The sequence below is a fragment of the Schistocerca americana genome, chromosome 2 (genome assembly GCF_021461395.2).
Source record: "Schistocerca americana isolate TAMUIC-IGC-003095 chromosome 2, iqSchAmer2.1, whole genome shotgun sequence".
Classification (NCBI taxonomy): Eukaryota; Metazoa; Arthropoda; class Insecta; order Orthoptera; family Acrididae; genus Schistocerca; species Schistocerca americana.
This window is the reverse complement of record NC_060120.1, coordinates 111,470,566-111,485,577: the sequence shown is the minus strand read 5'-3', so window position 1 is coordinate 111,485,577 and position 15,012 is coordinate 111,470,566. Positions and strand designations below refer to the sequence as shown.

The following is a 15,012-nucleotide window of genomic DNA, read 5'->3' as shown; positions in this document are numbered from 1 at the left end:
TGGTCACAATAAAAAAATGTTACTCCATTGTCAGATTTTAACATTTTTGGCTCAAATTTTTTTTGTGTATACATTCCGTGATAACCAACAACCCCACACATGGGTTTGAAAAAATAATGATTTTTTTTTCAAAACTCAAAAATGCAAAAGAATGAAAAATTTTTTTTAGCAAATTTGATTTATCCATTCTATTAAGCATGCCATAATATGTTATGAAACAAATTTTCAGCCCCCTGTGATATTTTACCAATTGAGTTGAAATTTCACCAGTATCTCCCTTAAAGAAACAAATGCAAAAAACTTTTAGAGACATTTTGCTCACCTGCATGAGACTGAATTCCAGTTCACTACTGAGTCTCCTGAGAATGTAAATATTCTAGTCTGGAAACAGCAAAAAATGTAAATTATAGTTACACATATATATTCACATTGATTTCAGATGTACGTATAGATTAGACACATATATATACACAATTACAGATTGAACACATATATAGACACATTTGTGCCGGTTAATGTTTCAATTAAATTTCTGCACTGTCCATATCTACCCAGTGCTGGAAAACTAACTATACTTCAACTTCCATGATAAGCAAGCACTCCACACATGGGTTTGAAAAAATAATGATTTTTTCAAAATTCAAAAGTATGAAAAAAATTTTGTAGCAAATTGGATTTATCCACTTAATTCAGAATGCCAAGACATGTTATGAAATAAATTTTCAGCCCCTTGTAATTTTTTTTCCAATTGGGTTGAAATTTCACCAGTACCTCCAATTACAGAAACAAATGCAAAAATCTTTTAGAGACATTTTGCTAACCTACATGAGACTGAATTATGTTTACAAAGAATCTCCCAATTTTTTGGACATTAACAACATGTATTTAGGTGTAGAACTTCTGGATGCAATGAAGTCGAAGAATATTTTGACCGTGACTCATCTTCTAAGGAATTTAGGGAGAGATGCCATAACTTCTTAATTCATAGATGTAAAGGAGATCATATGTAGTTTAAATTTAAAGACTTTCAACTAAAACATTTATCTGTGTTATCTCCGAAAAGAGCCTTGTCTCATGCAGAGAGAGAAGTTACACCTACTTCAACACTGTCAGATCTTGTACCACGAGTTGAATTACCTGAAAATCTGAACCTGATAGATTTTACCATAAGGTACATTCAGTTTTGGTAATAATATGCTGTATATGAACTTCTAAAATAATTTCAGTTTGAATCCATATCTGAAGAGAAAATTGTTGTCCCATGCATTAAATGTACACAAATACAAGCCAAACTAATGGGCGCTGTATATAATTTTCAGGTTGAAAAAATCTCATCCAGCGATGGTGTGCATTTGTATGGTGCTTTAGCAGACTGCCCTGGCAGTACTATTCCACAGATGCAAGCAAGTATTCAGGTGAGAGAAAAATTGTTATTGCCAGAAGATTGTAAGCTGTTTGGTTGTTACTGTCACCAACCTTATCGGCAACTAGTGAGATTATTAAGTGAATGAGGAAATGTGATATGCAAGACTTCCCAAAACCAAAATTTTCAATATTATTTTTTTAAAAGTGTTTCCTTTTTAAATTTTTGTTTTCAGCAAGATACGCAGAATGAAAACAAAGTTGAGAAATTGCCTGTCTACGTCTACAATGAATGGAACTCTCCTGGCGTCACAGTGTGCCAAATGGTCCAACGGCTGCTGCACTACATTCCAGCCAAAGGCGACTAAGTCTGTGATTGAAACAATGGCCCCGACTCATCTTTACCTGTTGATGGATGTAGATGAAGTTGATAAGCTTCCAACTATAACAGATGATTATATTGAAGTCAGTGACAGTGAATAGATTCGTCAACACAAGTACAAACAGTTCTAGCATCGATATTGTTTATTTTTTATTTTATTTCCTTAAATAGTTTTAATTTTATTGTGACTATGAAACATAGGCCAATTAGTACTACCGGCATAGGCTGAGATGGTAATAGGTGGGCAGAGATTCAAAAATTAAAATTTATGATACTTTCATTGGTAGTATGATTTTTTTGTAGTGGGTTATATGATCCATTTGCACTGACTTCCTAGAAGCAGTGTACCTGAGTACAGGAGGAATTCGAGTATCATTGTGATATTGTTTGTGTCACTGGTGGAGGACGTACAGTGCTTGAGTAATGTAAACTTGAGAGATTTGTAAATATGCGTGCCTAACAGTTTAATAAATATATATGTGTTTGAAATATGTATATCCTTTTTGAAACACTGTGTATTTCTACAAAAAAAGAAAAGAAAATCCTGCAAAATGCAAAAAATGGATTGCTGAAAGGCAACATTCCGTATCAGAATCTTTGGCATCATGAAGATTAAATATTTTAGGAAGAGGATGTTCATGAGCCTTTGTAAAGTACAGCAATTCGTAATACCTGTAAAATAATGAACATAACACAGTTATGGGTAATAGCCTACAATAGTGAACACAGTACAAGCAATATTTTATTGGTGCTCACTAGTGTTGGGTTATGCAACTCTTACCTCACTTTTATGCTTTTTTCACTAGACCTACACCTTTCTTAGATTATTTCTGGAATTATTGGATGTCTTTTAAACTTGTCTTTGGAACTACAACAAAATGCTTATTTTTGTCACCAAAAGCTTTTCATTTTATTGAAATAAAGCATCATCAGATGTCTATAATGAAACAAATTTACAATCTGGCTTGTTTTCTACTTCTAAAAAAATCAGAATCAGAATGTTTATTGTCCCAGAGACTAGTCAACACTGCAATCACAATTCATATGTATTACAAAAACAATATATAACAACAGCATTAATATAAAATATATAATTATTACAGTTGTTTATTTGACATAAAACTGCTAAGTTTAATCAACAAAACATGTCAACAATTTGCTTTCTTGCTCAGATTTCACATTATCATTGAGGAATTGTTCTAAGGGATAATATCATTTCTGTACCAACTGGTTTCATAGCTTTCGTACCACTTTCCCTTAGCTCCAGTTGTGGATTTATTTCTTAAATTAGAATGTTGTAAATTTTCATATTCTTGTATTCTGGGGTTTGTGGATATAGCTTTAATCTATGAATGGGCAGCATAAAATTCCCATTGTTCCTTCTGTTGTATTGATGTTTAAAATTATTGTCTACGAGTAACTTGGGTTTCCTACAGAGGGACCTTAATATTTTTAAATTTCTTAACAGTGGGCGACAAGATTTTTTGGTTGTGTATTACACATATTTCTAACAACTGAGTTTTGTAATTTTAATATTCTAATCATTTTACTTAGTCCCCCCCCCCCCAAAGTAAATGAATTAAAATAGCTGTAGCAAACTACTGTTCTTAATTTTGTGCTAGATAATATGACAGAATCTTCACTGCGAAGGTCAGGCTGTTTAATTTATTTAAGTACTTCATATGTGCAGACCAGGATAAATTTTGGTCCAGATGTATTCCTAAAATTTTTACACAGCCTGTTTCTTGGTTTCTGTGAATAATGTGTGCTTCATTTACCTTAGAGATCTTACGTTGAAACTGCAGTGTATGTGCTTTTCCAATAATCACCTGCAATCCATTTAGTTGGAACCAGTTGCCTAAACTCTTAGTATCTTGAAATTACAATGAAATCCAGACCACTAGCTGCTTACAGGCTTTGATAAATATCAATGGCAACAGTTGAAAATGTGTGCCCCGACTGGGACTCAAACCCGGGATCTCTTGCTTGCATAGCAGATGGTCTATCTTTCTTTATCATAGTGACATAGACCTAAAGATAATCTTCTGCATTACTGGAAGCCTTTGCAAAAACAAAACATTTTTTGAAAGTGATGTTCGCCGTTTGATTGTACGTGTTTTCCCTAGGTCAGATTTTCTCTCATTTTCCCATGTTCTGAATCGCATCATCAAAAATTGGAGTTCACATGATGGTTCTTCTGAGGAAGTTGGCATATTCATCATAGTAATTGTTGATGCGTAGTAGCTTGTGGTGCTGGTCGGAGATGTACGTCCAAAAATCTCCTTTCCTCCTTTCTTTACTGGACAGTGGGTAAAATACCACATGTCTCTTCAACCAGTTGACAGCATTTTTCTTTGAGGCAGGGTGTAATTCTCTTCCAGGTATAAAAGGCATGTTGGAGTTATGAAATATGGTGGTTTTCTCTGCATAGTTGCTAATTTTTTTCTGATTGTCAACCATATGTTATTTGCATTTTCACAGACAAATTAATGTTCATCTGTGTCAATCAGGTTGCAAGCAGTACACAAAGGGGAATCTGCCAGATGAATGGAATGTAGTCTGGAGTTTGTTGGAAATTTCCTATTCACAAAATAATACCACAATGACTGTACTTTTGTTGGTAAATGCGTGTGGTGTCTATTCCTCTAGATATCATGGCAAGAGTGACCAACGTATTTTTGTTCTATGATGTTCTTGGTCTGAAAGTTCATTAAGTTTTGGTAGATTTTCTTGACATTGATGACATCTTTCTCGGGTGTTCCCAGTCTAATGTAGCTATATTCTATGAAGAAATGTTTTAGGTAGTAAAGTTCATTTGGGGTGTGGTGAACGTCAATTGGGGCATCCTGGCTGGCCAGTGCTATTTCATTTAATAGAAATGGGGCAACACTATTGACTGACCACTTCCACAGTTTATATGTTTTACAGACATACAATGCTTGTGTTTTATTGCACACGTCTGTAAGATTCAATTCACTGTTGTCAGTTGGAAGAATCAACATTTGGTATTTGACTTTGAAGATGTGGCCAGGGCTGATGAAGTGGCCAACAGCAGCCAAAATCCTGTTCGCCACTTCCTTCAGCATTGGCAGGGCTTGCGCCATGTAATTTATTTTAGAAGATAAATAGATGTTCATGAGAGCCACTCTTTGCATCTCATCAAGAGTGCGGAGATTGTGCTGACGTATACAGGCATGGATGATGGTGAGGACTCTTCTGTAATTAACTGTGATGGTCTGCCGAATATTCCTTGTATATTCCATGCCAAGACATGTCATGGTGACAGTTTTCTTTATTGGTCCATGAATGGGAACTCCTAACCCGCTTCCAATATTCATTAAGCCAGACCTATTTCTATTCAGTTTCACACCAGATACAGTTCATATTTGTTTATTATGTCGAGTGCTTTCTCTATCTCATCATTGTCTTTGATAATAAATGCAATGTCATTGGCATATGCCCTGCAGACAATCCTACGGGTGTGGCTCAGGCGAAAAAGTAATGGCTCGACTGCTACTGCAAAGAGTGACATAGACATCAGGGACCCTTGTCGCACTGAACTTTTCATTGCAATGGCAATGGGCCTACTGAATTGACCATTTACCATAACTATCAATGTTGACTTCTGCAGAAGATTTGTAAGGCACGCATGGTGTGAAAACGGTAAGCATGATCAATTCCATCAAACGCTTTCTCAAAGTCCAATGATACAATGGCAGACTATATTTTACAGGCTGCAGCAATGGAAATAATATCTCTGTAGTCACACAGTGCGTGGTAGGTGGACCTGTCTTTTCCTACACTCGATTGATATGATCCAGTGACTGTGTTCAGTACTGATTTTAATCTTTCATTTATGATGCGGGTAAATATTTTATAGCCGGAGTTTAGAAGAGTGATAGGTCTGAAATTGTTACTGAGTTTCCTGCAGGGATTAAAACTATATGTGGGATGCCATTGGCAGGATTCATTTGCTCTTTGCAGATACTCATTAATTTGAAATCAACTGCCTTCTGAACATTTGATAAAACTCTGCTGGAGACTTGTTTTTCGAGCTTCATGTTATAGTGTCTGTGACTTCTTCTTCTGTAATTTGAATTAAGAGGTTGTTTGCTTCTACTGGGTCAAGCCTGCATGTTAATCCTGTCATGATGGCATTGTCCGCCAGGATATGCATTGTTGTATTTCCTGATAACTCTGTGAAGTATTTGTGAATTTAGTTCTTGATGTCACTTTGCTGTGTCTGTAATCTGCTGTCAGATCTTAATTCGGTTATTATTTTCCTACGTTGCCCCTTCCTCTCATTAATCACATGATATATAGATGTTTGTTCTCCTAGTGTGGCATTGTGAAACCTTGCTCTTACTTGATGACCTTCCAGCTGTTTCTGCTTCAGCCCAAGAAGTTTAGCCTGAATTTGTTTTATTTCCACGTAGTTGGCAATTACTGGCACATCAGATTGGTACAGGTCGCGAAGGACTTGGAAGTAATATTCTACGGTCCATTTTTGCCAAACGTTTTTCTCATGGGAGTAATTCATCAGCGAATTTCTTATTGCATGTTTCACACATTTCATCTACCATGTCAGTGCCGAGGTATATGAAGTGAATTTGTTCTCACACGTGTTCCATAAGTTGTTGAATATTTCATGGTATTCAGCGTCTTTTAGGTGTTCCATGTTCAACTTCCACAAGCCTCATCCCCTGTACGTTTATTGCCATTTTACATTCATGGTACATATGTATGCAGTGTGATCTGAAGAGATAGTGGGCCATAACTCTGTTTGGAGGACGAGCATTTTCAGGTCGACTGTTATATAGATCCTGTCGATGCAACTAGCAGAATGATTCATAATATGAGTGAAATCCGGCAATGCATCATTTTTGAACTCCCAAAGGTCAACTAAGCAGATTTCTGTAATTATGGCTCTGAGTTCTGCACAGTTATTAAAATGCGGTGTCTGGTCTCTTGGAGGCAGCACACAATTATAGTCACCTCCAAAACTGATATGCCCATAGCGGCCACCAAAAAGGGGAACTATATCATCTTTATAAAATTCAGCTCTTTGCCTGCTGTTCCCAGTGCCAGATGGTGCATAGATATTTATAAAATGCATACTATGAATGGTGACTTCTAGACCCCTGGTGTTTGCCAGTTTCTCGACATCTTTGATGATGGTTCCTTCTATGGTGAGTATTGCCGTTCTGAGGTCACGGTCATTCCCTGGATTTATTACTGCATTGTAACCTGTGATGGCATCCAGTCTAATATCTGTTACTTCTTGTAACATAATAACATCAATATCAGCGGCACAGAGCTTATCTTGCAAGTTCTTATGGTTTAGTTCACTATGGATCTTGTTTAGGTTCGAAGTCCCAATTCTATAAGCTAGTAATGAAGTCATGATTAATTAAGTATACAAGTCGTTATGGCCCACAGTTGACGGAGCCTAAGGTTTTCCATGTAGTGGACGAGACGACATCTCATCCCTCATTTCCTTGTCTTTCTGCACTGGAACCTTTCCTCCTGGTAGGTGTAACACTTCCTTCATTTCCTCATCTGCAGGAAATTCTTAAATGTCATCTGCCCAGCTTCTCGTATCACTGCGTTGAAACAACTCTATCTCTGGCCCACATTGAGATGGAGTCCTGTTCTTCGTTTCCTTACTTGTGGACCATTTCGTTTCACCATCCTGTTGCGTCTGCGTTTTCACTTTTCGAAAGTCATCTTTTGCTGCTGTGTGTGGGGTCTGTGGTTCTACATCAAAATTAACAGATGTCATACCATTGATTTTGTGACCAATTTGTTTTGCCTTTTCATGCACTAATTGTTGCTTTTGAGGAGCATCAGGTGGAGCTATCCTCCGTTTTTTATGCTTTTCAGGAGAAGATCCAGATTTCTGTTATTCCTCATTCTCCGAAGCCATGCTGGGATCTCGTACAGCATCCTCATTCTCGTCTCGCTGTACATTTTGTTCAAAAGTTCCGGCACTTTTGGAAAGACGTCCTGCTTCTGTGATGGGTGCCACTTCAGGCGACAGAACAAGAGTCATTACTTCAGTAGAGCTAGTGGTCACTGACAAGCTTTGGTCATTGTCTTTTCTGTTGCCACTGTTCACCACTGTGAAAGTTAATGTTATAGCAGTGTGGTCACAGGTGGTCGTAGCATATGTCACTATTAAGGTTGTCATCATCATGGGAGGGACTACTTCCCCCACTGGTACCTGTGTCACTTTCCTCTGTATACATTCAGAACGTACATGTCCAGTCTGTCCACAGCCAGAGCAATACGTGGCCGTCCATCATACATCACAATAGCTCTATAACTGCATGCATAAACAGACAAGGGAATGTGCTGCTGAAGATCTTTTTTATTCACTTGACACCATCTAAAACAGCAAACATTTGAAAGGTAGTCCACTTCTCTGCAACATTACTGATGACCTTCCCATATGCTTGAAGGATGCAATAAATCTATTTCGTAGTTATTTCAAAGGGAAGTTAAAAAATCTGGACTTTTCTAATCCCAAAACCTGCATGATCTATTTTGACGTCATCGTCATTTCCATCACAGTGATTGAATTCAAAGATCCACCACATCCTTCAATAATCTTATCATAGCATTTAACATTCACCATATTTACATAAACTGTGCTACTCACAATTGATAAGTTGATCCCAATTATATCAGTGAAACTGAGCTTTTCTACATCACGCAAGAACTGTTCTACTTTGAATGCTCTAGGTCGTGCAAAGTGTTCATCGAATGTGCACTTCAAAGTATCTTTTCAAAGCTGTTGCTTCATATTCATGTTTGATTCATTATCAAATATACAATTGGCGTGTAAGCTGCAAGAGTGCCCAACCCACCACTTACATGTCAGCACGTGGCCAGCCACAGTGAGGATGTAAACAAGACCTGTCCACACAGTTCGCCCGCCGATGCATGACTCGGTGCTGCTCAGGTATGTGTTGACACTGCAACCACATGGCAACACAATTTAGAGATGAACAGATACTAAATTACCTATATTTTTCAATATTTTTTGAGAACTACATGAAGACTGATGGTTGTTGACGTCGCTAACCAGAGATATTACGCTATCCGACTGAGCCATTGAGGACACAAGAGGATAGTGTGACTGCAGGGACTTATCTCTGGCATGCTCCCCATGAGACCCACATTTGTCACAGTTGAAGGAGTTTGTTCCAAGTCATGTCTTTGACAAGGGCAGAAGTATAATCAGCAAATGAAACTGAGTGTAAATTTTTGTTTAGGGGCAAGTCATTCCCATAAAGTAGGAAAAAAATGGACCTAGAATTGGACCTTGTAGAACAAATTGTGAAATAATAATCCATTCAGAGAAGAATTTTTCCTTACTTGATGATATAACTATCCTTTGTTTTCTGTTTATTAATAAAACTAATTTTTGAAAATGTAATTTATAGATAAAAAAATCTACTCATAAAGTGACCCCCGGAGGACACACATATACAGAGTGACAGTTATTGAACTATATGAAAAAAAATGTAAATTAGTTACAAACTACGGCATGCACACACTTTATTCACCACATAAACATCACTACAGATTTTTGGATCTAGTTATGATGTGTTCAATATGCCTGCCGTCATTCACGATGATATGGCACAGATGAATAGCGAAATTCTGCATGACCTGCTGAAGTGTTGGAACATAGATGCTGTTGATGACCTCCTGAATGGTTGTTTACAGCTCAGCAGTGGTTTTGGGGTCATTACTGTACACCTTACCTTTAATATAGCCCCACAAAAAGGAGTCGCATGTGTTCAGGTCTGGAGAATATGGCAGCCAATTGAGGCCCATCCCAGTGGCCTTTGGATATCCCAGAGTCAGAATGTGGTCCCCAAAGTGCTCCTGTAGGACAGCAAATGCTCTCTTGCTTCATTTGGATCAAGTCCCGTCTTGCATGAACCACATCTTGTCGAAATGAGGGTCACTTTGGAGGATGAAATCATCTTCCAAAACCTTCATGTACAGCTTGGTAGTCACCATACCATCAAGGAATATCGCACCAATTATTCCGTGACTGGACATTACACACCACACAGTCACCAGTTAAGGGTGAAAAGACTTCTCGATCGTGAAATGTGTATTCTCAGATCTCAAATGTGCCAATTTTGCTTATTGAGGAACTCATCCAGAAGAAAATGTGCTTCAGCACTAAACCAAAGCATTGACTGATTTTAACAGAGAAGCTAAAACAGCTTAGGTCTGACCCATCACTGCCCGCACCGAAACTAGGTTTATTGTGCGGTATCGCTCCCTGTATATCTGGTAAAGCCAACCAGTGCCCTTAAATAGTGCAAGGAGTCCCTCTACCAGTTTTATGTTAGACATAATTTCTTCAGGTCTAGTTGTCTTGAAGATTCTGTATCTTTTACTCTCCAATGCCATGCATATGAAGATTAGGTGTGATGCAGTTTCTTCACCTTCATCACAGATCCTACATTTAGGGTCCTCTTCCGTTATACCCATTGTGAGTAGGTGTTTTTTGAAATTCCCATGGCTGGTCATCAGTCCAGTGATGACATTGATCTCTTTCCTGTTCAATCCCAGGATTACAGAGCATCTTTTAAAACATGGCTTGGGCATCATTACCTTACGATGTTTTTGTTTATGGAGCTTGGTCCAATATCCTACGTGCTGTTTCCTAAGCCAGTTCTATAGTTCTAATTTGATCATAGCTTGGTGATTGTCAGGACAGGTTCCAGTCCAATAAATGGAGTTGTTGCCCCCATCCTAGCCAATCTATTGGCTTGTTCATTGCCACAGATCCCTGAGTGGCCAGGGACCCACACTAGGTTCACCCTATTGCTTCCCTCTAGCTCCACCAGAGCCCTGTGGCAATCAGCAACAATCTTAGTGTAAGTGTCTTAGCATTTCTTCACAGCAACTATTCCTTTCTTTGCTCCGGATTAGTTTTCTGCATCTTGCATTTTCTGACCTGTCTATTTTTCACTGTCCCTTTCCCACATCTATCATGTACAAAGCACTTAGCTTTTCTTTTTTATTAACTTGTGCAAAATATTTTATCAGTAATCTCTGTCTTGCATATTACTCTGTCTTCCACCTCTAAGCTCAAATCTTGTCCGGTGCAATACCGTCTTTCCTTCTCATCCCATCTGGAAAGCCTCCCCTGTTCGGGGGTTCTGGCGACTTTTCCAAACTCTGCCCGTTTTCCCAAAACTTACCATCCTTTTTCTTCACCCCTCTTCCTTCCACTTCAACCCTTCTGCCAGAAGAAGGAGTCACTGGCTCCAAAGGCAACCAAATTGTAATAAATGTGTGTTTTTTCCTGCTGCCACTTAGTGAGTAGATTTTTTATCTATCCAATTACTTTGTTTTCTGGCCTGAGCTGCCATTGTTGGAAGTTTTGAATGCATGAGATGTGTCTGCTTATGTGAATGAGTGGTGTGTGATTCTCTTTTTTCCGATGAAGGCTGAGGCCAAAAGCTTATGTGTAAGTGCCTTTTAATTGTGCCCATTTGCTATTTAGCATATCTTTACGGTAAGTAGCAGTGTATCTTTTCCTATGTTGTTGGTCTCTGTTTGTGAGATATGACCTAAGCAACTGCAAAGCAAAACTCCAGTTCTGTATCTTTCCATTTTATGCAGGAGCAAGTGATGTTTTACTAGGTCTGTTCAAAAAGTCCCGAAGTTTGTCCGCAAAATTTTTCTGCACTAATCTTTTACTTATTGTGAATAGTCTCCTTAAAAATAGTCTCCTTTGCAATCCATACACTGCTCCCAACACCATTTCCACTTCAGGAAGCAGTCTTGGTACAGCTCCTGCGGGATCAAGTGAAGTGCTGTCTGCGAATTTTCTTTTCTCTCATCTATCATTGCAAATCTTCATCCTTTCAATGTGATTTTCATCTTTGGAAATTAAAAAAAAAAAAAAAAAAAAACACAAACACAACTCTGCAGGGACCACGTCCGGAGGGTATGGAGGATGAAGCAGCACAGTGATTTCATTTTTTGTGCAATAGTCACCCACCAACAGGGGTGAATATTCAAGTGCATTATTGTGAAGGAAGAGCCATATATTGTCTCACCACATTTCAGGCTGTTTCCTTCTCACATTTTCTCGCAGGTATCGCAACATGTTCTGAAAGTACCATTGATTAACAATTTTTCCCTGTGGCATGAATTCATGATGAACTAATCCTGCAAAATCAAATAAAACTATTAACATAGCTTTGGTCATCTTTAACGTCCATCCCGCCATTTTTAAATCATGTGAACCATTCATAACACTGAGTATGGCTTAAGAACTCATCACTGTAGACTTCCTCCATCATTTGGTATGTGTCTGTAAAGGTTTTCTTGACTTTTACACAAAATTTAATGCAAATGCATTGCTCCTGTACCTCTGCCATCTCGAAATTTCCAACTGCGCAACACAATATCCTTCTCAACAAAGCACTGAACAAATACTAATGACACACAACAATGAAACTTCCATCAGTTACAAATTAAACACAGACGAGTGCACATATTCCAACCACATTTCCCTCCAACATACCCTTGGCATGAAATTATGAATGTTCTAGAATTTTTTGAACAGACCTTGTACACAACCAATTGCTTGTCAGGCCACAGAAAAATTCTGCAACTTTTCTCGCCTTTTTGATACAGAAGTAATTTTTTTCAAAACCTCATTAATCGCCTCTATTGTGCTTTTGCCTTTTTGAATGCCATATGGAGTATCTGAAAGTATTTTTCTATAAATTGTTTGATTTGCATTAGCACCCCACTTTCAAATATTGTTCAAAAAATTGGAAGAATAGAGATTGGGTGGTAGTTTTCTGTATCTTCTCTTGAGCCTTTTTTAAACTAGGGTTTTACCTCTGCTTTTGTTTCGTGCAACCGGAAAGTAGCCTTCTTCAAATGATTCGTTAATTATTGAGCAAAGGGGATCAGCTATTATCCTGACAGCTGCTTTAACTACTCAGGTAGGTATGCCATCCCACCCTGCAGAATTTTTGTTTTTTTTTTAGCTGTAATATGGTTTTCTCTACATCTTTGGCTGAAATTTTCTAAAATTTATTAAAATATTCTTCTGCCTTCTGACTTACATGTACTTTTTCTGTGTAAGCATCTGCATGTACATCTGACTTTGATACATTTATAAAAAAAACTTATTGAATGATTCTGACATTTGACAAGAATTTATTAATGATTTTATTTCCCATCTTAATTATAGAAATATCTTTGCTGTCAGTTCTAAAACCCAGTACTGATTTTATGATGGATCACAGTGCCTTTGATTTGTGTCCATTAACCAAGATGTATTTATGGTTAACCATTTATTTTGCTGCTGTCACTACACCTTTTACATATGCTTTTGTACTGTTTAACATAGTTAATAAAAACAGGGTCTTTGTTATATTTTAGTCCCTTGTGTAGTTAACTTTTTATCCCACTGGCTATATTTATTCCAGCAGTGATCCAATTTAACTTATTTTACACTTCTGTGTGACTTACTCTAAGTGAAAATATTCCCTTGTTTGGAACTATAAACTCACACTTTGGTCCACAGCTGGCATACTTCCATAAATGTTTCAGCCATCTCTTTGTACACCTTACTTTTTACATTCTTGTTTATGTAAAGTTCATGTGTAATTTTTCACAGACAAGTGTTTCACGGAACAACTGTGCAAGTTCTTTGATGTTGTTATTGGTCCATTCCCTTCACTATATTTGTAGCTGCTAAAACTTGCTGCAACCTGAAAACCACTCATTCATTAGTAGTGAATTTATACTACCAACTACAATTCTCTTGCTGTCATTTTAAAATTTGCTTTTCTTTGGTGAAACAAAGTGGAGCTTACACAGTGTCATGTTGCTAACATTCTAATGCATTTTCTATTGTCACAGAATCTTGGGACAGTGGTTTATTAAATGAGGAACTGAGGACAAATCAGGTCAAAAGCTTGTGAAATAGCACATTTTCACTGTAAAAATAAATGTGTAATTTCTTCACTCATTTTGTTGCAAAGCCACACTAATTCTCATTTCACCAGCTCTCAAAGACTCTTAAAAAATTACATCATTCCATTGTAAAAGTGTACAGTTACTCATATATTGCGGTAGATAAGAAAGTTTGGCATGTTTATCGTACTGCAAAATACTCTCCTCTTTGCATACTAACACATAAAAGAAGATAAGAGCATGTGCGGTCACAAATGAGTGCACATAAAATCACTTTGCTGAAGACTGGTGATAGACAGATACCTCCTCCCAAGTCTAAGGAAAAATTCAATAAATTAGCTAAATTTCATATGCAGTAATGTTGTCTAATATACACACAGATTCACAGGAATGCCTATTTTTCATTGTAGAGCATTCAAATTTCATCTTCACTGTAAAGCTGGCATAAATCAATAACTAATGTAAAAACTATTTTTTTTACCAAATAGTTAATTTAAAATTGTGTGAGGAAGATAGCTAGGTAGCTGACGGGAGGCACTGTTCTGCCAAAGTAGTGCATCAGCCACCAACTCACCGGAAGCTCATGGACTTCCTGAATGAGGCCCATTGCAGAAATCTACACGTGCTGTCTGGCTGGATCGACAGTTCCCAGAACCGCAGGCAATGATCTCAAGGTTGTGCCACCACTAACACACAGGTGGAGACTGCAGGTGTTCAACAATCTGCCAGAAACATCTGTGGGCCATTGCTAAAGTCCTGTAGTGCATGGCCAGCTTTTGAGATGCCACCATGCTGTAAAGAATGCTGTCATGACCTGATGACATTGCAGACTCCACCTTCGACGCTGAGGAAGGGTGGTTAGAACCTTCATTATTTGTAGAACCAAGGCCAATGCCACCCTTTCAGCAGTCACTCAACATTGATGGAAAGCTAGATCCTGTCCAGTGGTAGCACATATCTCTGCAAAATGTTCAGTCGCAGTTTGGACAATATCTCCTTTATTGGTCTGGAGAATACCATTCTTCATTACAGCATTAACTGGGAATCTACCCAAAACTATCCTGGTTTGGAATACAATTGACACTTACTATAATGGTTTCTGGAATTCAAGAGTGCCCATCACATTCTTTCCTTGTGATATTTTGTTATATGATTGTATTTAGCTCTTGCAACCTGAAAGGCTAGATGGTTCTCAACTTGAATTTATGCTGGGTTATGCACCTGTCCCTGACTACAAAGTGACGTTCATTGTTCCAACAAGGGACATGCTGTCATCTCGTAGATGTCCCAAA

General features: G+C 37.9%; 1 protein-coding gene across 3 annotated transcripts in view; it reads left to right on the top strand.

The window, feature by feature from the left end:
• The window catches only part of LOC124594842 (leucine-rich repeat protein SHOC-2-like), a 182,758-nt gene extending 180,525 nt beyond the window's left edge, over nt 1–2,233 (top strand). For all 3 annotated transcript variants that reach the window (XR_006978157.1, XR_006978158.1, XR_006978159.1), the window contains exons 6-7: nt 1,320–1,415; nt 1,599–2,233. The gene's annotated coding sequence lies outside the window, so the exon portion shown is untranslated. The remainder of the gene's footprint in view (nt 1–1,319; nt 1,416–1,598) is intronic.
• The last annotated feature ends 12,779 nt before the right edge of the window (nt 2,234–15,012 follow it).